General features: G+C 44.1%; 1 protein-coding gene and 1 pseudogene across 1 annotated transcript in view; both read right to left on the bottom strand.

Annotated features, from left to right (window-relative positions):
* LOC122794919 (NACHT and WD repeat domain-containing protein 2-like) overlaps positions 1-22,806 on the bottom strand; it is a 1,236,179-nt gene that overhangs the window by 634,309 nt on the left and 579,064 nt on the right. The gene's annotated exons all lie outside the window — the stretch shown is intronic.
* Positions 4,633-8,202, bottom strand: LOC122795243 (annotated as a pseudogene).

Genomic DNA, 22,806 nt, shown 5'->3' on the forward strand with positions numbered 1-22,806 from the left:
GTTTAAGGGTGTGCACACTTGTGCAACCAACGTATTATACATTTTTTATTTTTTATATTTTTTCCCCTAACAGATTTGTTTTTCAATTGAATTGTACATGTTACATGTCACATTAAAGGTGGGAATGTTTTGAAATGATTTATTGTGGTCTCATTTTTATATAAGAAAAACCTGGCATTTTTACAGGGGTGTGTACACTTTTTATGTCCATTGTATAATATGTTTCTTTCTGAGGGCCATGTCTTCTATTTTGGTTTCACTAAAATAAGGGCACCGATCGCACATATTTTGGTTTCACTAATATGACGGCACTGATCATACATGCTACACTTAAAGGTGTCACCCAGTGATCTGTTTTTATTGTGTGGATCCACTGTGTCTTCTTTAAAACTTGTTTGTTAAAATGAGTTTCATAAGCAAAATGTGGAGTACTCTCTATTAGTTCCATCTAAACTTCAGGTTTCAAATTTTTTTTATAATAATGGCCTTAATGTATACTGAATTAACACAGTAATTCAGGACCATATCCCTTTCAAAGGGGATGTTATTATCATTTTCTTCTGTATCAGTGGCTTCCTCACTATTCAAATTGTCATTCTTAAGAATGTGAATGAATTTTGTATTCCTCCCATTAATAACTTTAATTGCCTTTTCCTTCAATTAATGATCAGGGTATACCCTCTCTTTGAACATCCATTTTAACTATGCAGTTCCAATAAAAAATAAGGTGTTTTCAGAAACTAAATTGTTTATCCTGGCCATCTGACCTTTCACCGGATTCCTCCTTTGAAAAACTGGTAGTGTAAGAAAGAATCCAAGCAGGAAGCCTTTTTTAAATAGCAGATGTATACCTATTGTTTATCAAATCCTTACTTAATAATATAGCTAAATAATGTTATACTAACCTTGGAGAAAAATGAGTAAAACTCAAGACAGTCAGTGGATTTATTAAGATAAACTAAAACTCTGTTCAAAAAAATTCCAAAATGCTCCATATTAAAAAGATATCATCCTTGCATGTTAAATAGAAGTCCCATTAGCAAGCTCACCTGAAGTTAAAAACGTATATAATGTTTTTCACCTTAACACCAGATTTGCATAATTAGGAGTGTGTGTACAACACCCATAGCTACCCCACTATGTGGTCTGAAATATTCATCATCAAAATACACAAAGTTACTGTTTAACACAAATTCCAAAAAATTGTTCAATCACTCACTTTCATCCCACTGGATGTGTCATAATTTTAACAGTAGTGTCTCTGAAGCATTCCAATCTTGTAGAATTAAGAAATGATAGAAAAATGTTTTTAATGTTAATTATAACCAAACAAGTTTCTTCTGAAAACTACATGTTTCTTATGCATTCTCAAAAAATCCACAGATCCACATTATCATAAAAACCCTTTTGTTTGGATGAATAAACTTGGCCATGGATTCTGTCTTAAAACCAGCTGTTAAGACTATGGGGTATGTGAGAGTATTATTCAAATCAGACTGGCAGGGGCAACACGCAGGCCCACCGCCAGTGGCTCCCTTAAAGACTTCCATGGTGGGGGGCTCTGCCTGACTCCGCTCGCCCAGGCAGGAGCTATCCAGACCCCTCAGCCATCCACCAGCTGACCCCTTGAAGACTTCCACCCGGGGGTCATGATCTGGACTATCTCACCAGGGATGACTCATAGCCCCTGCCAGCAGCTCCCTTAAGGACTTTTGTTGTGGGGGCTCTGCCCATCCCCTCTCACCTAGGCAGGAGCACTCTGGACCCTGCAGCTATCTGCCAACTGCTCCCTTGAGGACTTCCATCATGGGGGGGCTCTGCCTGACCCTGCTCGCCAGGGGAGCAGCTCTGCAGACCCTGTAGCCATCTGCCAGACACTCCCTTAAGGACTTTAGTCCCAGAGGGGGGGGTACGTGCTGCACTCTCTCACTCAGGCGGGAATGCTCCGTGCCCAGCCACTTTCCGCCTTTCTCCCCCTTATGGTCTTCCATTGGGATGTACCCCCTTCCAGGCTTCAACTTCTATGTGGGTGGGAGAGCTCTTTCCCCGGGTTACATATCTCCTGAAAGGCTGCTAAATCGTGCTGTGTGACCCGTGCCCTTGGACCCCTTCAGGGGAACCTCCCTCTGATCCCAGCTGGCCCTGCGGAACTCCTCTAAGCCACTGAGGGGCAGGTACACTCCTATTGGGACTTCCGTGTCCCCCTGCTTTCCTGTCCAGAGGGGCTCCGGGGACTTTGCAATATTTTGGGGATGCCATCGGGTACAGGGCGAGGTCAAACACCTTCCCCCTGCTAGGCAGGAGCTCTCCAGGCCCCACAGCCATCCCCCAGCTGCTCTCTTGAGGACCTCCATCCCAAGGGGGGCACTATCCAGACCCTCTCACCCAGGCGGGAGTACGTCCTGCCCGGCCGCTTTCTGCCTCTCTCCCCCTTACGGACTTCCATCGGGAGGGACCCTCTCCAGGATTCCACTTGTACCCGGGTGGGAGAGCACTTTCCCCAGGTTAAATATCTCCTGAAGGTTGCCAAATCATACAGTGTCAACCATGCTCTCCTAGCCTCTCAGGGGAGCTTCCCTCCGATCCATTACCGCCTTGTGGAACTCTGTCTAGGTCATGAGGCCTCAGACAGTCCTTCATCCAGACTTCCGTGATGCCGATTCTCCCCTTTACCCTCCACCTAGGGCTTTTAAACTCACACAGGAGCGGCTCCCTTATGGACTTTTGTTGTGGGGGGCTCACCTGACTCCGCTCACCCAGGCAGGAGCCCTCCGGACCCTGCAGTCATCCGCCAGCTGCTTCCTTGAGGGCTTCCACCTAGAGAGAGGGCACAGTCCAGACCCTCTCCCCAGGGGCCACTCACAACACCCCTGCCAGCAGCTCCCTTAAGAACATTTGTCATGGGGGGGGCTCCACCCATCCCCTCTCACCCAGGCAGAAGAATTCTGGGCTCCACAATGGCTCCCTTAAGGACCTCCATCATGAGGGCTCCTGACCCCGCTCACCTGGACAGGAGCTCTCCAGACCCCACAGCTGTCCACCAGCCACGCCATTGAGGACTTTCACCTTGAGGGGGGAACGATCCGGACCCTCTCACCAGGAGCAACTCGCAGCCCCCCCCCCATCAGCAGCTCTCTTAAGAACTTTTGTCAGGACTTCCATCATGGGGGGCTCTGCCTGACCCCGCTCACCTGGGCAGGAGCTCTCTGGACCCCACAGCCATCCACCAGCTGCTCCCTTGAGGACTTCCACCCAGAAGGGGGGGCACGACCAGGGGCAACTCACAGGCCCCCCGCCAGCGGCTCTCTTAAGGACTATTGTTGTGGGGGGCTCCACCAATCCTCTCTCACCAGGACAGAAGTGCTACAGACCCCATAGCCTTCCACCAGTGGATCCCTTAAGGACTTCCCACTGTGGGGGGGCTCTACCTGACCCCACTCACCCAGGCAGGAGCTCTCTGGACCCTGCATCTGTCCACCAGCTGCTCCCTTGAGGACTTCCATCCTGATGTGCTTTGCCTGACCCCACACACCCAGGCAGTAGCTCGCCGGACCCCGCAGCCATCAGCCAGCCGCTCCCTTGATGACTTCCACCCCAAGGGGAGGCAGACGCCAGACCCTCTCACGCAGGTGCGAGCACTCCCTGCCTGACCACTTTCACTTTCTCTCCCCCTTATGGACTTTCATCAGGATGGACCCCCTCCGGGCTTTCACTTCTACCCAGGTGGAAGAGCTCTTTTCCCGGTTACATATCTTGTGTAGGCTGCCAAATTGTGCAGTGTCAACCGTGCTCCTTGAGCCTCTCAGGGGAGTTTCGTCTAATCCTTCCCAGCCTCATGGAACTCTGCCAGCTGTGAGGCCTCAGAAAGTCCCTCATCCAGACTTCCATGATGCTGGTTCTCCCCGTTGCCCTCCACCTAGGGCTTTCAACCTCGCACAGGAGATGGCCGCGTCTCCCAGAATCTCATCACATTTCACTGAGGGCCTCCATCTCTCTCCTCTGTGGCAGCAGGTGCTGATGAAAGTGCTTGTGGCCCCTTTCTCCTGCATGGTGCCCTTCGGGGGGCGGCATCCCCATGGTGCCAGGTGAATGACCAGAGTCTGACTCGATGCCTCTGGCTGGATCTGGGTGCAAGATGCCACAACATCCATATCTCCACACCCCTGGGAGCTGGGGGGATGGGATCCCAGACCTGGCTTCCCAGGGCAGCCCTGCCACCCCCATCAGGATGGGACACCCAGATCTGGCTTCCCTGAATGGCCCTCTACCCTCTCCCCAAAACCGAGCACCTACCGCTGGATCACCCCTCTGTGAACAACCCTTAAGCCCGGGTACACGATCCTCAGCCCCCTTCACACCCGGACGGGTTTTCGCTATCTGGATGGAGGTGTCAGAGGGGCTGAGCATGGGACATGACCGAGGACCTCCTCCTGCATAGGAGGCCTTGCTGCTGGTGCATGCCCGGCCCATGCTTCCTCCCTCACCTAGCTGGACCCCCCACACCTGCCAGTGAGGAGCAAAGTCCCACTGACTATCTGGACGGAGGGGGAGGAGGATCGCTATGCAGGGCGGGGCAGCCGAGGATGTGTCCCCCCACCCCTCAAGGGCTCAAAGCACATCCCCCCGCCTGGGATAAAAGCTTGGCTCAAGGGCTGACTTTCAATAGATTGCAGCTTTTTGCTGTTCTGCTACGTATTAAACACTGACCCACAATCAGGTTGTCTATGAATGATTTAGCACCTGGTTCCCCACGAACATGTGGTGCACTGCTGGAGAGAGGTGTCCCCCTTCTCTCCACGCTTCGGCCCAGTGATGAGTGGTGCTCCTCACCACCCTTGTGGCCTGCTATCCCTGGCCAACAGAGATCCATTGCACTATGGTATCATTACATTTAGGTGGGATTCTTACTTAGAGGCGTTCAGTCATAATCCCACAGATGCTAGCTTCACACCATTGGCTTCTCAGCCAAGCACATTCACCAAATGTCTGAACCTGCGGTTCCTCTGGTACTGGGCAGGATTACTATTGCAATAACACATCATCAGTAAGTAAAATTAACCTATCTCTTGACGGTCTAAACCCAGCTCACATTTCCTAATAGTGGGCGAACAATCCAACACTTGGTGAATTCTGCTTCACAATGATAGGAAGAGCCAACATCCAAGAATCAAAAAGTGACGTCGCTATGAATACTTGGCCACCACAAGCCAGCTATGCCTGTGGTAACTTTTCTGACACCTCCTGCTTAAAACCCAAAAAGCCAGAAGGATCTTGAGGCCCCACTTTCATGGTCTGTATTCATACTGAAAGTCAAGATCAAGCGAGCTTTTGCTCTTCTGCTCCACAGGAGGTTTCTGTCCTCCCTGAGCTTGGCTTAGGACACCTGCATTACGCTCACCGGCTAAGTGAAAAAATGATAGAGTAGTGGTATTTCAGTGGCAGCTGAGGCCTCCCACTTATTCAACACCTCTCATGTCTCTTCACACTGCCATTCTAAAGTCAAACTCAACAGGGACTTCTTTCCCCACTGATAATGCCAAGCCCATTCCCTTGGCTGTGGTTTTGCTAGATAGTAGGTAGGGACAGTGGGAATCTCATTTATCCAGTCATGCGCATCACTAATTAGATGACAACCTTAAGAGAGTCATAGTTACTCCCATCGTTTACCCGTGCTTCACTGAATTTCTTCACTTTGACATTCAGAGCACTGGGCAGACACATTGTGTCAACACCCATCTCGGGCCTTCGTGATGCTTTGTTTTAATTAAACAGTCAGATTCCCCCAGTCTGCACCAGTTGTAAGTCAATTGCTAGCTGCCGGATGATGCGGGATGCCAGTAGGGACCGGCGCCCACCACAGCCAGGGCGATCCACAGGAAGGGCCCGGTGCGTGTCCAGAGTCACAGCTGCCATCTCCTCACCCCCCAGGAGGGGGGCACAGTGAGGGGGTGACACCTCATCCAGCCACGGCATGTGCCCAGCCCCACTTCATGCCTGAACCCAACCAACCTAGCCCTTAGAGCCAATCCTTATCCAGAAGTTACAGATCTGGCTTGCCGACTTCTCTTACCTACATTGTTCTAACATGCCAGAGGTTGTTCACCTTGGAGACCTGCTGTGGATATGGGTATGGTCCAGTGCAAGACTTACACTCTCTCCCCCAGATTTTCAGAGGCCGGTAAGAGCTCACCTGATGCCGCTGGAACTGTGACCCTTTGTAGTGCACAGGGCCCTCTCTCAGGGCAAACCCATTCCAAGGTGCCCTGCCCTTTACAAAGAAAAGAGACCTCATTGGCTTTTCCAGGATCATTTGCATCACAGCACTGCAGTCCACCCCAGTCTATGCCACTCCGGATTCAGGGATCTGAACCCGAGTCCCTTTTGATCGACCAAGGGCAACGGAGGCCATTGCCTGTCCCTTCAGAATGGCACTCACCTATCTCTTAAGATTGAGTGAACCATGTTCAACTGCTGTTTACATGGAACCCTTCTCCACTTCAGCCTTCAAAGCTCTCATTTGAATATTTGCTACTACCACCAAGATCTGCACCCACAGTGGATCCCACCTGGGCCCTCACCCTGGGCTTCAGTGCCACCAAGGCGGCCCTCCTATGCATCACGGCATAGCTCCCTTGGCTCCCAGCAATGGCGATGCCAGGTATGGGTCCAATGCTCCAGCACCATCCATTTTTGAGGGCTAGTTGATTAATCAGGTGAGTTGTTACACACTCTGACTTCCATGGCCACCATCCTGCTGTCTATAGCAACCAACACCTTTTCTGGGGTCTGATCAGCTTCAGCATTAGGCACCTTAACCTAGCATTTGGCTCATCCCTCAGCGCCAGTTCTACTTACCAAAAGTGGCCTACTGGGTGCTCTCATTCCATGCCTAGCTCCATGCCAGTGAGTCAGGCTTCTTACCCATTTAAAGTCTGAGAATAGGTTGAGATCATTTCGGCCCCAAGACCTCTAATCATTCACTTTATCAGATAAAACTGAGTCCGCTGAGTGCCAGATATCCTGAGGGAAACTTCGAAGGGAACCAGCAACTAGATGGTTCTATTCGTCTTTTTCCCCTATACCCAGGTTGTACAACCGATTTGCACATCAGGACCACTACACATGTCCACCAGAGATTCCTCTGTCTTCGCCTTGCCCAGGCATAGTTTACTATCTTTCAGGTCCCACCAGGTATGATCATGCTTTACCTCCCTGATGGGACAAGTGAGACAGGCTGGCGGTGCTCCCCACAAGTGGATCAGGGGAATCCAACCTTAACCAGCATATGCCAGCCCTCTCTTTCACTGTGCCATGGTGTCTCCTGCCCACCCTCGGACTGAAACACCTGTTGGACTCCTTGTTCCATGTTTCAAGATAGGACAGGTTGGTCACTGACATCGCCATGGACCCTGGGCACCCTAGGTGAGCCCGCCAGCCCAGTGGCGGGATGCGGTCAGGCCACACTGAGGACAGTCTGGCCCAGTCGACAGTCTTGGTATGAGCCAGGGGCCCTCAGCCCCTGCCACAAGGGTGGGGGTGGGTGTGGTGGCAGTCATCTCTCATGACCACAGGGCATGGTGAGGCCTGATCACGGGATGTAACACTCCTCTCTGGGGATTTTAAACACTATTCCTGGCTGATTCAGAGCCCGTCATGGCATACCACTGTGGAGGAAGTGTGCCTGATAGCAGGGGAGGGGGATACCTCACCCAGGCAGCTGGTGCGGCCACCAAGTTGAATCCTCCGGGCAGACCACATGGACCCCACCTGTTTACCTCTGAATGATTTCACATCCTCTTGAACTCTCTCTTCAAAGTTCTTTTCAAATTTCCTTTATGGTACCTGTCCGCTTTCGGTCTAGTGCCGGTGTTTAGCCTTAGCTGGAGTTTACCACCCGCTTTGGGCTGTATTCATAAACAACCTGACTCTGGGAAGACCTGATCCCAATGCGCTGGAAGCTACCATTGGCCTCACCCCATCCGCTGGCTGAGCCTTGATCATAAGGACTTGGGCCCCCTGGGCGGTGCAGGGGAGACGGATTTCCATATACTACATTTCCCTGCACCCGTAGTCCAGGCAGGGATTTGGTGCTGGGCTCCTCCCTCTTCACTCGTCATTACTGAGGGTATCCTGGTTAATTTATTTTCCTCCGCTTACTAATATGCTTAAATTCAGCAGGTCACCATGTCTGATTTGAGGCTGCATTCCAAGCATGGTCTTGGTGGAGGGGGGACAGGCCGACAGGGGCCTCAGGGATGGACTCGTACTCCCCTGGCCCTCGCACCCACTCCCCTCACTACCAGACTCCAGGCGGTGAAGGAGGACAGGCAATGCAGCCCCAGTGAGTGGGAACTGGTGCAGGCAGGTATCCAGCCTCACCCTGGGAGGGCAGCCAAGTGGCAGTACCACCGACAGTCTCTGAGGGGTGGGCTGGACACGCACCTACTCCCTCCCATCTTTGGACAGACATCCCAGCTAGGAGCAGTGGGGGACTCCTCTCCTCCATCCATGTTACTCCCTGGGGGGATGGGGCCCATGGCGGGCTCCCTCGACACCCCAGATGCATCCTTGATGGGGGATGGACACCCCCGTGGGTGATGGAAGGCACAACGACCCACAGAGAGGCTTGGCCCTGAGGTGAAATTCTTGGACAAGATGACCAAAACCATTTGCCAAGAATGTTTTCATTAATCAAGAATGAAAGTCAGAGGTTCAAAGACGATGAGATACCGTCATAGTTCCGACCATAAATGATGCTGACTAGTGATCTGGCGACATTATTTCCATGACCTGCCGGAAGCTTCTGGGAAAGTATTTGGGTCCCGGGGGGAAGTATGGTCCAAAGCTGAAACTTAGAGGATTTGAGAGAAGGGCACCACCTGGAGTGGAGTTTGTGGCTTAATTTGACTCAACATGGGAAATATCACCTGGACATGGAAAGGATTGACACATTGATAGTTCTTTCTCAATTCGGTGGGAGGTGATGCATGGCCATTCTTAACTGGTGCAGTGATTTGTCTGGTTAATTCTGATAACGAACAAGACTCTGCCATGCTAACTAGTTATGTGGCCCCCATGCAGTCATCTCCAACTTCTTAGAGGGACAAGGGGCTTTCAGCCACATGAGATTGAGCAATAACAGGTCTGTGATGCCCTTAGATATCAAGGGCTGCATGCATGCTACACTGAATGTATCAGAATGGATCTATCCTTGGCCGACAAGTCCAGGTAATTTGCTGAACCCCATTCATGATAGGGACCGGGGATTGCAATTATTCCCCACAAACAAAGAATTCCCAGTAAGCACGGGTCATAAGCTCAAGTTGATTAAGTCCCTGCCCTTTGTACACACTGCCCATCACTACTACGGATTGGATGGTTTAGTGAGGTCCTCGGATCAGCCCCTCTGGAGTCGGTCACGGCCCTGGTGGTGTGCCGAGAAGATGATCAAACTTGACTATCTAGAGGAAGTAAAAGTCATGACAAGGTTTCCATAGGTAAACCTGCAGAAGGATCATTATCGCTGAGGAACCCAGGACAGCACCATTCCCAGGTACCAGGGCCTCTCCTCACTCCCAGCCCTGTACCTCCATGTTTGTCTGTCTCTCTCGCTCCTCTCTCCGTGTGCCTCGGTGGTGGCTGGCAGGACCAAGCCCATGCCTCCCGAGGGAAGGGAGCAAGAGTAGGGATGGTGTCTTTCCCCCCTCACCTCCCAGAGACAGGAGGGAGGGGGTCCTGTCTGTGCAGCGAGAAGCATGGGTGCTCCTCTACTGCCCTGGGGGGATGGCTGCGGAAGGGGTGCCTGGCCCAGTGGCGCAGTCCGCCATGTGACCCGGAGGTGACTGGTTCCCTGTGTGGGAGGGAGAGGGTGCTGTCCCAGTGGGGGATGGCAGCCCTCCCCTCTGGCTGCATGAGGCCACTCCTGGGGGTCACACACTGGTGTCCTCTCCCCTCGATGGTGGTTGTGGGTACTTGTGGAGAACACCCTGCTCCCCATGGGGCATCAGTTTGAAGATCCAGAAGGTCAATGTTCCAGCCGTGCTCTGGCCACCATGGGGCTCCCTGCCATCCCACGGCACTAGGCCAGTATCCTCGGTCTGGGTGCCCATGATGATGCCCATGAAACCTCTCATGCTCATGATGACTGGTGCAATGCCATGTGGGCAGTGGTGCCCCCAATGACTGAGAACAGTACGACTCTGAGCAATGGATCACTCGGCTCATGCATCACTGAATAATGCAGCCAGCTGCGAGAACTAATGAGAATTGCAGGACACATTGTTCATCGACACTTTGAATGCACTTTGTGGCCCTGGGTTACTTGTGTGCCGACCCCCTCCTCCCCTCCATCCAGATCGGCGGGACTTTGCTCTTCGGTGATGGGCATGGGGTCTGGATGGGCGAGGGAGGGAGCGTGACTGGAAGTGCTGTAGCGGCAAGGCCTTCCATGCAGGAGGAGGTTCCTGGTCATGCCCCTCACTCAGCCCCTCCGATGCCTCCATCCAGATAGCCAGAACAGGCGCAGTGGGGCTGATTATCGTGTACCCAAGCTGAACGGTTGTCCCCAGTGGGGCAACCTGGTGGCGGGTGTGCAGTTCCCAGGGGTGGGTGGACTGCCATCTAGGGAAGCTGGATCTGGGATCCCATCCTTATGGGGGTGGTGGGGCCACCCCGAGAAGCTAGGTCTGGGATCCCATCCTCCCAGCCCCAAGTGGTGTGGAGATATGGATGGCATGGTATCTTGCACCCGGAGCTGGTTGGGGGTGTTGAGTCAGACTCTGGTCCTTCACCTGGCACTGTGGGGATGCTGCACTGTAAAAAGCACCATGCAGGAGGCAAGGGGCCATGTGCCAGGAGGCTCAAAGTGAAGCACTTTCCTCGCACCTGATGTACAGAGGAAAGAAATGGAGGTGCTCAGTGAAATGCGTGGAGACGCCGGGAGATGGGGCCATCTCCTGTGCGAGTTTGAAAGCTCTAGGTGGAGGGCAAAGGGGAGAACCAGCATCACAGAAGTCTGGATGAGGGACTGTCTGAGGCCTTGCAGCACAGCAGAGTTCCACGAGGCTGTGAAGGATTGGAGGGAAGCTCTCCTGAGAGGCTCAGAGAGCACGTTGACACTGCACGATTTGGCAACCTTCACAAGATAAGTAACCGGGGAAATGAGTTCTCCTACCTGGGTAGAAGTGGAAGCCCGGAGAGGATCCATCCTGATGGAAGTCCATAAGGGGGAGAGAGGCTGAAAGTGGTCATGCAGGGAGCGCTAGCTCCTGGGTGAGAGGGTCCAGATCAGGTGGAAGTCAGGGGAGCGTCTGGCGGATGGCTTGGGATCCAGAGAGCTCCTGTCCAGGTGAGCGGGGTCAGGTGGCACCCACATGATGGAATTCCTCAAGGGAGCAGTTGGCGGATGGCTGCTGGGTCCAGAGAGCTCCTGCCTAGGTGAGCGGAGTCAGGCAGAACCCCCATGATGGAAGTCCTTAAGGGAGCCACTGGTGGAAGTCTGCAGGGTCCAGAGTGCTCCTGCCCAGGTGAGAGGGGGTGGGCAGAGCCCCCCACAACAAAAGTCCTTAAGGGAGCTGCTGCTGGGGGCTGTGAGTCGCCCCTGTAGACTGGACCTTAGAGATGCCAGAAATACACAGGATAATTGATTTATCCGTGTTAAAAAATTTGAAAAGAAATGGTGTAATGCAGTCATTAAGTTATATCTCTTTCAAGTAAAAATGCTTTTCTAAGCAATAAAAATTGCATTCCTTGATATAGATGTATATAAAGTAGAATTGGTAATACCCACCCCCAATAATCCAAGGTGTTTATAATGACAATACCCCCCACCCTTAATGGGTTATACAAATCTAATCTACTTGTCAGTTATCAAATCATGCAACGGTCTTCTCTTTCAATAATAAATTGCAAAACTTATTAGGTAGCTTGAAAGCCACAATTTTCCTAATATCAGTTTCATGCAATTTTTCAAACAAATTAACCACAGGGTGGAATGAGAAGTTAAATGTATTTTTCTTCATAAAAGTCAGTTATACCAGGATTCTGGATGGTCTTGTTTTTAAAATATAAACCTAAATTTAACTTGATGGTGAACTTAAGTTCAATAAAGTATCTGCCAAATTCATTCAGGAAGTGAAAACAGAAATAAAGCCTTTTCCAAATATTTGGTGGTTGGCTTCACTGACACATTAATGGCTATAATTAAAATTTAAAAAAATTTTTTGATCAAACCTATTTACTGTACCTGTTTCATTCTACTGAATTTCTATGAATTATCCTCATCCTCTCCACCTCCTAGAATGCTAAGAGTAGAACTTCCCTCAATTCTACCAATAATTCCTTGTCCCTTTTCCTCTGTTGAACCACTGTTGTTATTCCCAATGTGCCAGTCTTGCTGAATGTCATGGTAAGGGAGGTTCTAACGGGATGTCAGTATCTTGCACATCATGTTGCATCTCTTGCAGGTTGCTTGCTTTTTATGAACCTCCTCACTGTTCGGAACCACTTTACTCTTGTGATATGTTTATTTATTTATTATTTAATTTATTTATTTAATTATCCTTTGATGACCATGTTAGTACCACTAGACGAGCAGCCTGATTTCGGGAGAGATCTGAGGTGGTGTTTATACCACTACTCTTCTTGATAGGTCCCGTGGGATCTTTAAAATCCACCTGTGCTATGCAACTCATGCAGATGGGGCCTTGGTTTAATGCCTCATCCAAAGGATGCCATGTTCAAGAGTGCAGCACCCCCATTTATGCTACACTGCAGTGTCAGTAGTCAGTCTACCTGGTTTGATGTCTATATGAGCAAAATGTATTAGTTTCATAATCCTTATCTTTTATTATTCATTGCAGTTTCTTAGCTTCAGAACCTTGCACTTATCCGTTTCAACAAAAATCTCCTGATAACTTGCCCGATAACTCTAAAAAAATAAATCTCTAGTTATTGTTATTGTGCTGTATAGGGTAGAGATCTCACTTCTCAGTGTGACCATCTTTCAGTCATTGTCTTTAACAGGTAACCTCATATAATCAAGATTGTGTCGATCAAAACATTTTATTAATTCCCCATACAGTATAGAATCTGGTACCATCCCATTTCCTCAGACGAAAATCACTGGAGACATGTTGTTTTCATAAATTCTTTTTGAATAAATAGTTGTCAAGCTGCGAAGTCTTAAATTTGAGATTTCTTTTTCCAGTGGCTCACTCTGCTTGTATAAACAGTCAGTGCTATTAATACTGTCACAAGCTTCATGACTAAAAGAAGCATCCAACCAGTTCTTCCAGGAAGGCAACTTTTGCACTGGTCCATTAACTGAGTAGGTATTACAGGCATTTGATCTTTCTACTTTTTACTTTTCCCTTATGCTGATTATTCTTATCTCCCCTGGAACCTAATATAACCTCTTGTTTTTTAACTTTCGTGGAGGTAGAAATCCCTGTAATAACCTGGGAAAGCTGTTGCACAAGTAATGTAAGGTTCCTCACCAGTAAAGTAATGTCAGGCAATGGCAGATTAGAAATAGATTCCACTGTGACAGTTCCTGTGAAGGCACAGAATGTAAACTAAAAACAATAACCACATTCAACATCTGCAAACCCCCTAGCATTAAAAAGAGAACTTAGAACCAAACCTAAACACTACTGAGAAATCAGAGGAACACTCCAGACTACAAATACGGTTAACTGCTTTCAGCCTGTAATAATTTGGACTTTTTCAGAACCATGCATCATTAGTCAAACAAACATTTAAATAATCAGATTACTAGTTTCATAGCCATGATTAAGTGACAACATAAAAAATACAAGCAATTCATTAATATACAAAAAGCAAATCCTTTCAAATAAGTAACAAATATTTCAAAACTAAAAATTACATAAAATCATAAAAAAAAAATTACTGAGCTTGATAGCTTTGCAGCTTGAATATTAAATATACTAATAATACTGATCACTTCATTCAAATCAGATCTATTACTTGCATCATGTCTTAAGTGACATACCAGTTCATGGTATTCTAGCCTCATTTCCCAGTTTTTACTAATCAAGTTTGTGTTTTCCTTTTTCCAAAACTAAGAATAAAAGATATACTTACACATTTCTCTTCTATAGGTGATTTCAGAAAATAATTTTGAACAGTAATAATATTTTAAGACTGAAATGTACAATGACACGTCAGGTTTCATGATACAAGTGCATAAGATGTGAATTTTGTAAGCTTTGTCCCAAAGTATAAAATCCCACCAAAATTATAAATCTGTTTCATTTGCCAGATGCATCCTTGTAACTTTACTGAAATCCAACATTTTTACACCAAATCAGAAAAAAAAAATATCTCTGACAGTTCACCCATGAACAAGTGTACTATATTTGGGCATTTCTATCTCGAAGGGTGATTTTAAATAGGAAACATCATTTCACACAGCAAATGCAAAACAACTGTTTTATGATATAACTGCACAATGATGATTCACACTTCATGATGTAGATGAGCCCTCTGAAAGTTTTTCAGCAGAATACAGCTATCAAAGTTACACAACTCTATTTAATTTAGCAAACATTTTCTTATCACTTTAAAAAAGTTTAGTATTTTTACCCCAGATTTTGAAAAATACAAGTTATGGGATCTCTCAAACATCATGGAAGACTCCTAAGATAAATATTCTGAAAGCATGTCCCTAAATATTATTATGTACCAAAGTCTTAATTCTGTTTTTACTTTGAGAGTTTTTCTCCATATCTTGTTGCCATCAAAATTATGCTTTTAATGTGGCAAAAATGTATTTGTAATTTTACTAAATGCTAACATTTTTCACAATACATGGGTAATGTCATTTACTAGACCCTTAATTCATGAACAGTTGTATAGTCCTTGTGCCCCTTCCCACTTTTGAAAAGATATATGTTCAGTGCTTTTCCAGAACCCCCCCCCCAAATTCACACATGCCTCTTGAATTCATGTTCACTTGGGAGGTTTTTGGTACATATTGTGCAGAGTCACTCTACACCCTTTCAGTTTTACATTTAGAGGTCATACCTATCTATATCCTGAATTAATTTTCATTGCATATTATCCAGCTTCTCTCCTCACCTCCCAAATCCATGTTTACTATTTGTTCTGAATGACCTATCCATCCATCCTCAACCCCTTTTCCCATTTTTGCACATGGGGTCGGGGTGTCAATTCAACAGTGACAATCATCTTGAGCCAAGGTTTACACCACCGGGTGGCTAGCCCTGCCACTGCAGTTCATCAGTACTACTCATAAATGAATAGAAACTGAAGACAAGCTGTATAAACTAACAAAAACAGCAAGGCCACAGACGCTTATTGGAACCAAATGCATTATAAAAATGTTGTGAGCACTTTTGTTTAAGTAATCTTAAACTTCATCAGACATTCAACTTAAAGAATACCATTTAAATATTCTGCCAAAACTTGCCAAACAGGAAATGTTGTCATAAGCAAGCCTATTCTTAAGGGAACACTGACGTCCACCTAAAATATATTACACAGCAAAACTTATTACAAATAATCCACCATGTACATACAGTCCTCAAACAATCTTATATATATATATATATATATATATATATATACACACACACACACACACACACACACACACACACACACACACACACACACACACACACATACTTCCAAACATCCAATATCTTTATATATGCCAACAAATGTATGCATATAATAAAAGATGTATGTAATAAAAAATGACGATATATATATATATATATATATATATATATATATATATATATATATATATATATCTATATATATATATATGTGTGTGTTTTTAAAAAAGACCATGGAGGTAAAACTCTAAAATTACTTTCAATTACCCTAAAATCAACTCAGCAATTACTAATATCATAAAATATTAAATATAACAAATAATATTTATTAATGAATAATTATGCAGCCATAACTACCCTAATCAAATAAAAAAAAAAACATATCTACAAAGAGCTCTGAGATTTAAAATTATATTAATGGAACAATATTCATTAATGCTCAGCCAAGTATAGGCATTTAAAATAATCTGCCATATTAATTCTCTCCTTTCTAATTGTAAAGATCAGGGACCCCCCCTAAAATTATCCTTAACTTGCTCATTTATTAAAAACTGAAAGCACTGGTCCTGGTTGTTAGCAATATGCTTGGTCAATGCATTAGTTAACTTTCCTTTTCTAATTGCACACTAATACTCGTACAATCTCTCTTTTAAACTCCTTTCCATTTTACCAACATAATAGGAGGGGCAACTTTTGCAACTAGCCAAATAAACAACCTTTTAGTGATGCAACTGAATGACCCTTTAATTCTGTATGTTGTACAACTTATCTGAAATTGTTCACCAACAAAAACAGAGCTACAAAAATTATACATGCCACATTTTCTTACACCTAAATATTTTTTAGCATTTCTACTTTTTCCTACTTCCAATATACTTTTTAATTTAACACCCCTTCTTGCTACCATTATAGGTCTTTCCTTAAATTTCTCTCTCATTTGCTCATAATCTTCTATAAAAAATAAATTTTCCATAAGAACAGCTATAGTACTATCATAATCGGTGGTAAAGGTTGTGATTAAACTTACTGTATAATCATAACTATCCTTATCAGATCCATTTCCTAAAGAAACATTAGAACCACTATTGTTCAAAACTGGAACTAGGTACCCACTTTTTGTTTTATATGTAACGTCTGTAACCAGTTCATTAAGTATGTGTCTTGGATACCCCCTCGCAATAAACATTTCCATAGGTTTATTAAATTCATCCTCAAAATCTAGGTCCAAGGTAGCCATTCTGGCTAACTGAACCAATTGACCTTTTACCACTGATTTTTTATGATGGGCTGGATGTGCTCTTTGGTAATGAAAAAAAGAGTTAGAATATGTAGCTTTTCTATGTATTTTAGAAATCAGTCTCCTATTCACTCCATCTTTGGTAAATTAATGTCCAAATAGCTAATATTATCAGCACTAACCTCGTATGTGAATTTCAAGAATTCAGTAGTATTATTAAGAAATTCAAGAAACTGTTGTAACTTCTGTTGGTTACCTGTCCATAAAACAAAAATATCATCCAGGTAATGAATATACAACCTGATATAGCTATTAAATTCCTGATTATGAATTACAAACCTCTATTCCCAACAAGCCATAGCTAAATTTGCTAATGTCATCCCACAAGGTGATCCCATCACTACCCCTACCTTTTGTAGGTAATAGTTACCATCAAAAATATGTAATTATTGTATTAAACAATTTAAAACAAATCAACATACAAGTTAACGTCTGCTTGGGACACACCTTGGGTAATTAGATAATCACTAATAGCTTCTATACCTTGCTGTTGTGGAATAATGGAAAATAGGTCCTTAACATCTATAGTGAGGAAACTAAAATCTTCAGAATACTCAATTTCATTTAACATTTGTTTTTCCTTTTATATAAACATTTGAGCTTCTTATCAAGGTTCTTTGCACAAGCATATGTAATAAAATTATGCCTATCAACTATTGGACACATGGGAGGATTTTCTACATCCTTATGAATTTTTGGAGCTCCAAAAATAACTGGTAGTGTTGGTGATACCATAGTTAAATAATTGTATCGTTCAATGTCTATCCTATTTTCCAAAAACATATACTGTAAAAAACTTCCTATTTTCCTGTAAGCAATAAATACTTGATTTCTTGTAACTTCTTCATACATATCCATTTGCAATATGTTCTTCATATGGATATTATAATCAAGAATATCCATAATAACCAGTCCCCCTCCCTTATCTGGTCTCATCACTCTAATATTTTGTTCTGATGAATATATTAGAGTGTCTCTTTGTTGCTGGGTTAAATTATCCTTAAAATTCTGACGCTCTCGTTCCAGCAAATACCTAATATCAAGTTCACATACCCTTTCATATATCATAAAAAATATATAGAGGGGAGGATTAAATGTACTGGCTATATGGAAATCCTTATCTGCTATCATCTTATTATCAAAAGTAATTTAAAGTTTAACTTCCTTAAACATAATTTCAAATCAATAAGGTTTTTTGCAATATTGCAAGATTTTACTGGAACAAAAGTTAAGATTTTGCTCAACAAATTAGTCACTTCCTTATTAATATGCATATGAGAAAAAATATACAATTTTAAATCCTGTGTTTCATTTAAAATAATTACAAGGAATTTAACCTTTTCAAGATAAGAATTATTATAAACAACCAAATTATTGTCATTTATCCTATCAGCAATATCCATTAACTCCTCCTGTGTTGGTAACTGCCCCTTGTTGGATTCAATTGTCAACAGAATCCCCCTCTTCTCTGATTCCTTCTCGATGGTGTGTAAAAATCCTTTATATTAGCAGAATTGTTATTAGGTCTAAGATTTCTCTCTCCAAGTCTTTCCGAATGTCTTAAGTGAGGAAATTCCTGTTCAACATTTAAGTCCAGAGAGCTTTGCTGGTTAGGCTGCCCCTCACAGTCATTAACCAACATGTGCTGACGCCCATCATTATTTGCTGCTGTATAATTACTACGTAGCTCATTAAACTTACACAATTGCTAACTGTTAGGTGGTTTTGGATAGGCTTGACACTTTTCATATTGTTGTTTATCCCTTTTCAATTTTTTTAAGTTTATTTTCTTTCAATTCTAGTAAATTGTACTCAATACTGAAATAAATTCTGTGATGTTCAAACCTATACCTTTTCAAAGTGATAATGTTGTTTACTTGGCGAAGTGTACCTCATGTGTGGTGTTTTATGTGGGGAAAACATGTAGGAAGCTAAGGGCAAGGATCTATGAGCATACATTAGATATAAAACATCAAAAAGATTCTAATGCCCTTAGCAGACACATAGTTGAGTTTCCTAATCATGCATTTAAGTTTTTGATTTTGCAGCAATTAAAAACCAATGAACAGGGCAATATGCCTAGGGAGGTTCTTGAGGTTTGTGAAATAAAGTGGCAATTTAGCAAACACATAGTCGAGTTTCCTAATTACGCATTTAAGTTTTTGATTTTTCAGCAATTAAAAACCAATGAACAGGGCAATATGCCTAGGGATGTTCTTGAGGTTTGTGAAATGAAGTGGCAATTTTTTTTTTTCAAAATCTAGGTGCTTAGGATTTCCCTCTCTCTTCCCCCCTTGGCTGACCTGGTGTTACTCAGATTGAACTCTACAGTTCCCTACAAAACGGTGTCTACAGGACTGCAATCAGTTTCTCTCATCATTTAAACAGATTGAACTCTACAGTTCCCTACAAAACGGTGTCTACAGGACTGCAATCAGTTTCTCTCATCATTTAAAAAGATTAAACTCTACAGTTCCCTACAAAACGGTGTCTACAGGACTGCAATCAGTTTCTCTCATCATCTAAACAGAGTAGGTTGCATACACAAAAAACATTTGTTAAGCTTACACTTATAGTTCTGTGTAATTAAGCAGGTGACCATATTGGTCAGCCATAGGGCTCTTTTTTTCTACTTGAGTGTTTGCCTCCTTCCCCTGTAACTTAAGTAAATTGACTCTTACATTAAGAGCTATAATACTTACCTTATAGCTTTAGGACACCTTAGGAAACCTTGTAAACTGCAATATCCTTTTTTCAGAGGCTCTATAAGTAGCTAGTGACTTTACTGAATTTCTGTGGTAATATTTGTGTTTAAACTGAATCTGTACCTAGAGAAAGTGTATAATCAGAGCTCCTACTTGCTGCATGTGTTTTTAATGTTTAAATTGCACACACACATTGAAGAAGTGCTTTTATGACTTGAATAACTTGGGCTCGCTATACCTGAAGTGCTTTTACTGGCAATTTTCCAGTTGTACAATTGTGAACAATTGATTTAGTTTTTCTGGTATATCTTTAAAATCTGGCAAGTGTTTACTTACTGCATTGCTCTCTTGCTTAGGTTTCTTAGCTATAAATCTTAGTTCATTCTGAAGTATGGTACTTTACCCCCCACCAAACCTTTGAATGCATTATTATAAAATAACTGCCTGTTGTTGTCTTCACGCTTACCCTAGAATCTCTGCTTTCTCTTTTTCTAGTTGAACTCTACAGTTCCCTACAAAATGGTGTCTACAGGACTGCAATCAGTTTCTCTCATCATTTAAACAGAGTAGGTTGCACACACAAAAAGCATTTGTTAAGCTTTCGCTTACAGTGCTGTGTAATTAAGCAGGTCACCATATTGGTCAGCCATAGGGTCTTTCTTTCTACTTGAGTGTTTGCCTCCTTCCCCTGTAACTTAAGTAAATTGACTCTTACATTAAGAACTATAATACTTACCTTATAGCTTTAGGACACCTTAGGAAACCTTGTACACTGCAATAGCCTCGCTACATTCGCCCTCGCTACGCTCGGGCTCTCTTCGCTCCCCTCCCTGCCCCCAATTATCTCCTGCCCCCAGTACCTCTAAATTTATAGTACTATAGCCACTCCCCCACTTTCTAGATCCTATCTGCTTTCATCTGGGATAATTCCACCCACCCCCATTCGTCTACCTACATTTTAATAGCACCTATTAGCTTTCATCTGGCATTCTCCCATCCCCCTTCCAGTACTTTTACCTCACCACTCTATCTTCTGGTGTTGCATCACCAGGTAAAACAGTTCCTTAACTCACTAGCTGAATCACAGATAATGATATACTCCTCTTTACTACCCCTCTTGTTCGCACCATACCTCCTTACCTTGTATGCAAATCAGTTTCTCACAGAATTTCAGGTCCCAAAAGGCCATACTATCACCCCAGCTGTAAATCCTTCCACCTTCAACCATACTTACAGTATCAGATCCTATCCAACATCTTGTTCAGTCTATCAACATCTCAACCCCAGGCACATTAGCTCTAGATCCAAACACTACCACAAACTAATAAACAAATTCCTGAAGTTCATCACCAAGTATAGACTCAACCTAATACTTGGTGGTGATATTCACCCCAACCCTGGCACACATACCCCCTCTACTTGCAATCTACGCTACAAACCTACAATTAATAGGCCAACTAACTCGCTCCTAGCCTGTCATCTCAATATTAGAAGCATTAATAACAAGGTACATGAATTGCATGCACTTCTGGATGTCCACTCCCCTGAGATTCTCTGTTTATCTGAAACCTGGTTAAAACCTAACACTAGAGACAATGAAGTGTTACCACCTGGGTACAACATACACAGGCCGGATTGTGCTCTGAGGAAGGGGGGTGGGGTAGCTGTACTCTATAAATCTGAGTTGAATGTCGCCATAGATGTAATACAACCAACTCAGATTAATAACTCAGAGATTCTTGCCACCAGATTGCAACTTAATAAAAATAAATGCATTAATATCATCTGTATGTACATTCCCCTGGGTAACAATATATCTACATTTGAAGATATCCTGCACTGACTATCATGTCACTACCCCCAAGAAACCCTACTATTGGAGACTTTAACATAGACTGGGGCACCTGTTCCTCAGAATCCCCAACCACCCATATTTATCTGCATGCATTTACACAAATTATATCCACCCCTACCAGGATAGGTAAACCCAACCAAAAAGAAAGTATACTTGACTGGGTACTCATAAATAGTCACCCCCAACTGTACACCTCTGGTACCCTCCTTGAGGGCCTAAGTGATCACCTTCTCACATATGTAATTAAGCACAAAACCATTAATTCCCAACAACCCTTACTCAGAAAGGTTAGAAACAATAAAAACTTTGACCCTGCCAAATTCCAACAAGAACTAAACTCATGTAATTGGTATATTCTAAAACACCTCCCCTTAGAGGAAGCAGTAGTATACTTTAGCAACAAATTCCTTGAGATCCTTGATTTGCATGCACCTGTTCGTTCAAAGAGAACCAAGGCAAAAACTGCGCCATGGCTTTCTAAAGAGTCTAAACTCAAAATTACCCTTAGAAACAAAGCATGGGCTTTATGGCGTTCTTCTAAAGACCCTCAAGATCACATTAAATATAGGCAATCCAAGAACGAAACCAAAAAAATCAATTTTACAACACAAAAAACAATACTACTGTAATTTACAGACAGTAAATCAAAATAGCCCTCAGAAGTTTTGGGCAGGTTTAAATAATCTACTACATCCCGGACAAACTTCAACCCTAATCCCTGCTGCTACTATTGATAAAACCCCTGAAGATGTTTCTGACAGTTTTAACTGATTCTTTACTGAGACAATTCAAGCCCTAGCTAGCCAACTACCTCCTAGCTCCCCTGGTCCTGAAATTAGCACCCCTAGAAACCTACTCGTGTTCAGCTTCCAACCAGTCACCACTTCACTTATCCGTACCTTGATCAAAAAATTAGAACCCACTACACTTTCTGCTGATCAACTCCCTGCCGAGTACCTACAAAAATCAGCTGATGCTATTGCTTACCCCGTCTCAATACTAATCAATCGAACCATAGTAGAAGCTAAAATTCCCACCATCTGGAAAATATCCTATGTAATCCCACTTCACAAAGGAGGCAGCTCTACTGAATTCTCCAATTATAGGCCAATAGTTATACTCTCTCCACTTGCAAAGATTATAGAAAAATGTATTCATAGACAACTCATGCACCACCTAATCCAGAATCACCTTATGGCAGACACTCAGCATGGCTTCTGTCCTCATCACAGCACTACTTCAGCCCTCCTAGCCTTTACCAACACCATAAACCATAATCGCAACAATAATTATATATCCTCAGCCCACTTCTTGGATCTTTCCAAGGCATTCGATATGGTTGAT

This window comes from Protopterus annectens, chromosome 2.part1, assembly GCF_019279795.1.
Source record: "Protopterus annectens isolate FY-2018-M chromosome 2.part1, PAN1.0, whole genome shotgun sequence".
NCBI lineage: Eukaryota > Metazoa > Chordata > Ceratodontiformes > Protopteridae > Protopterus > Protopterus annectens.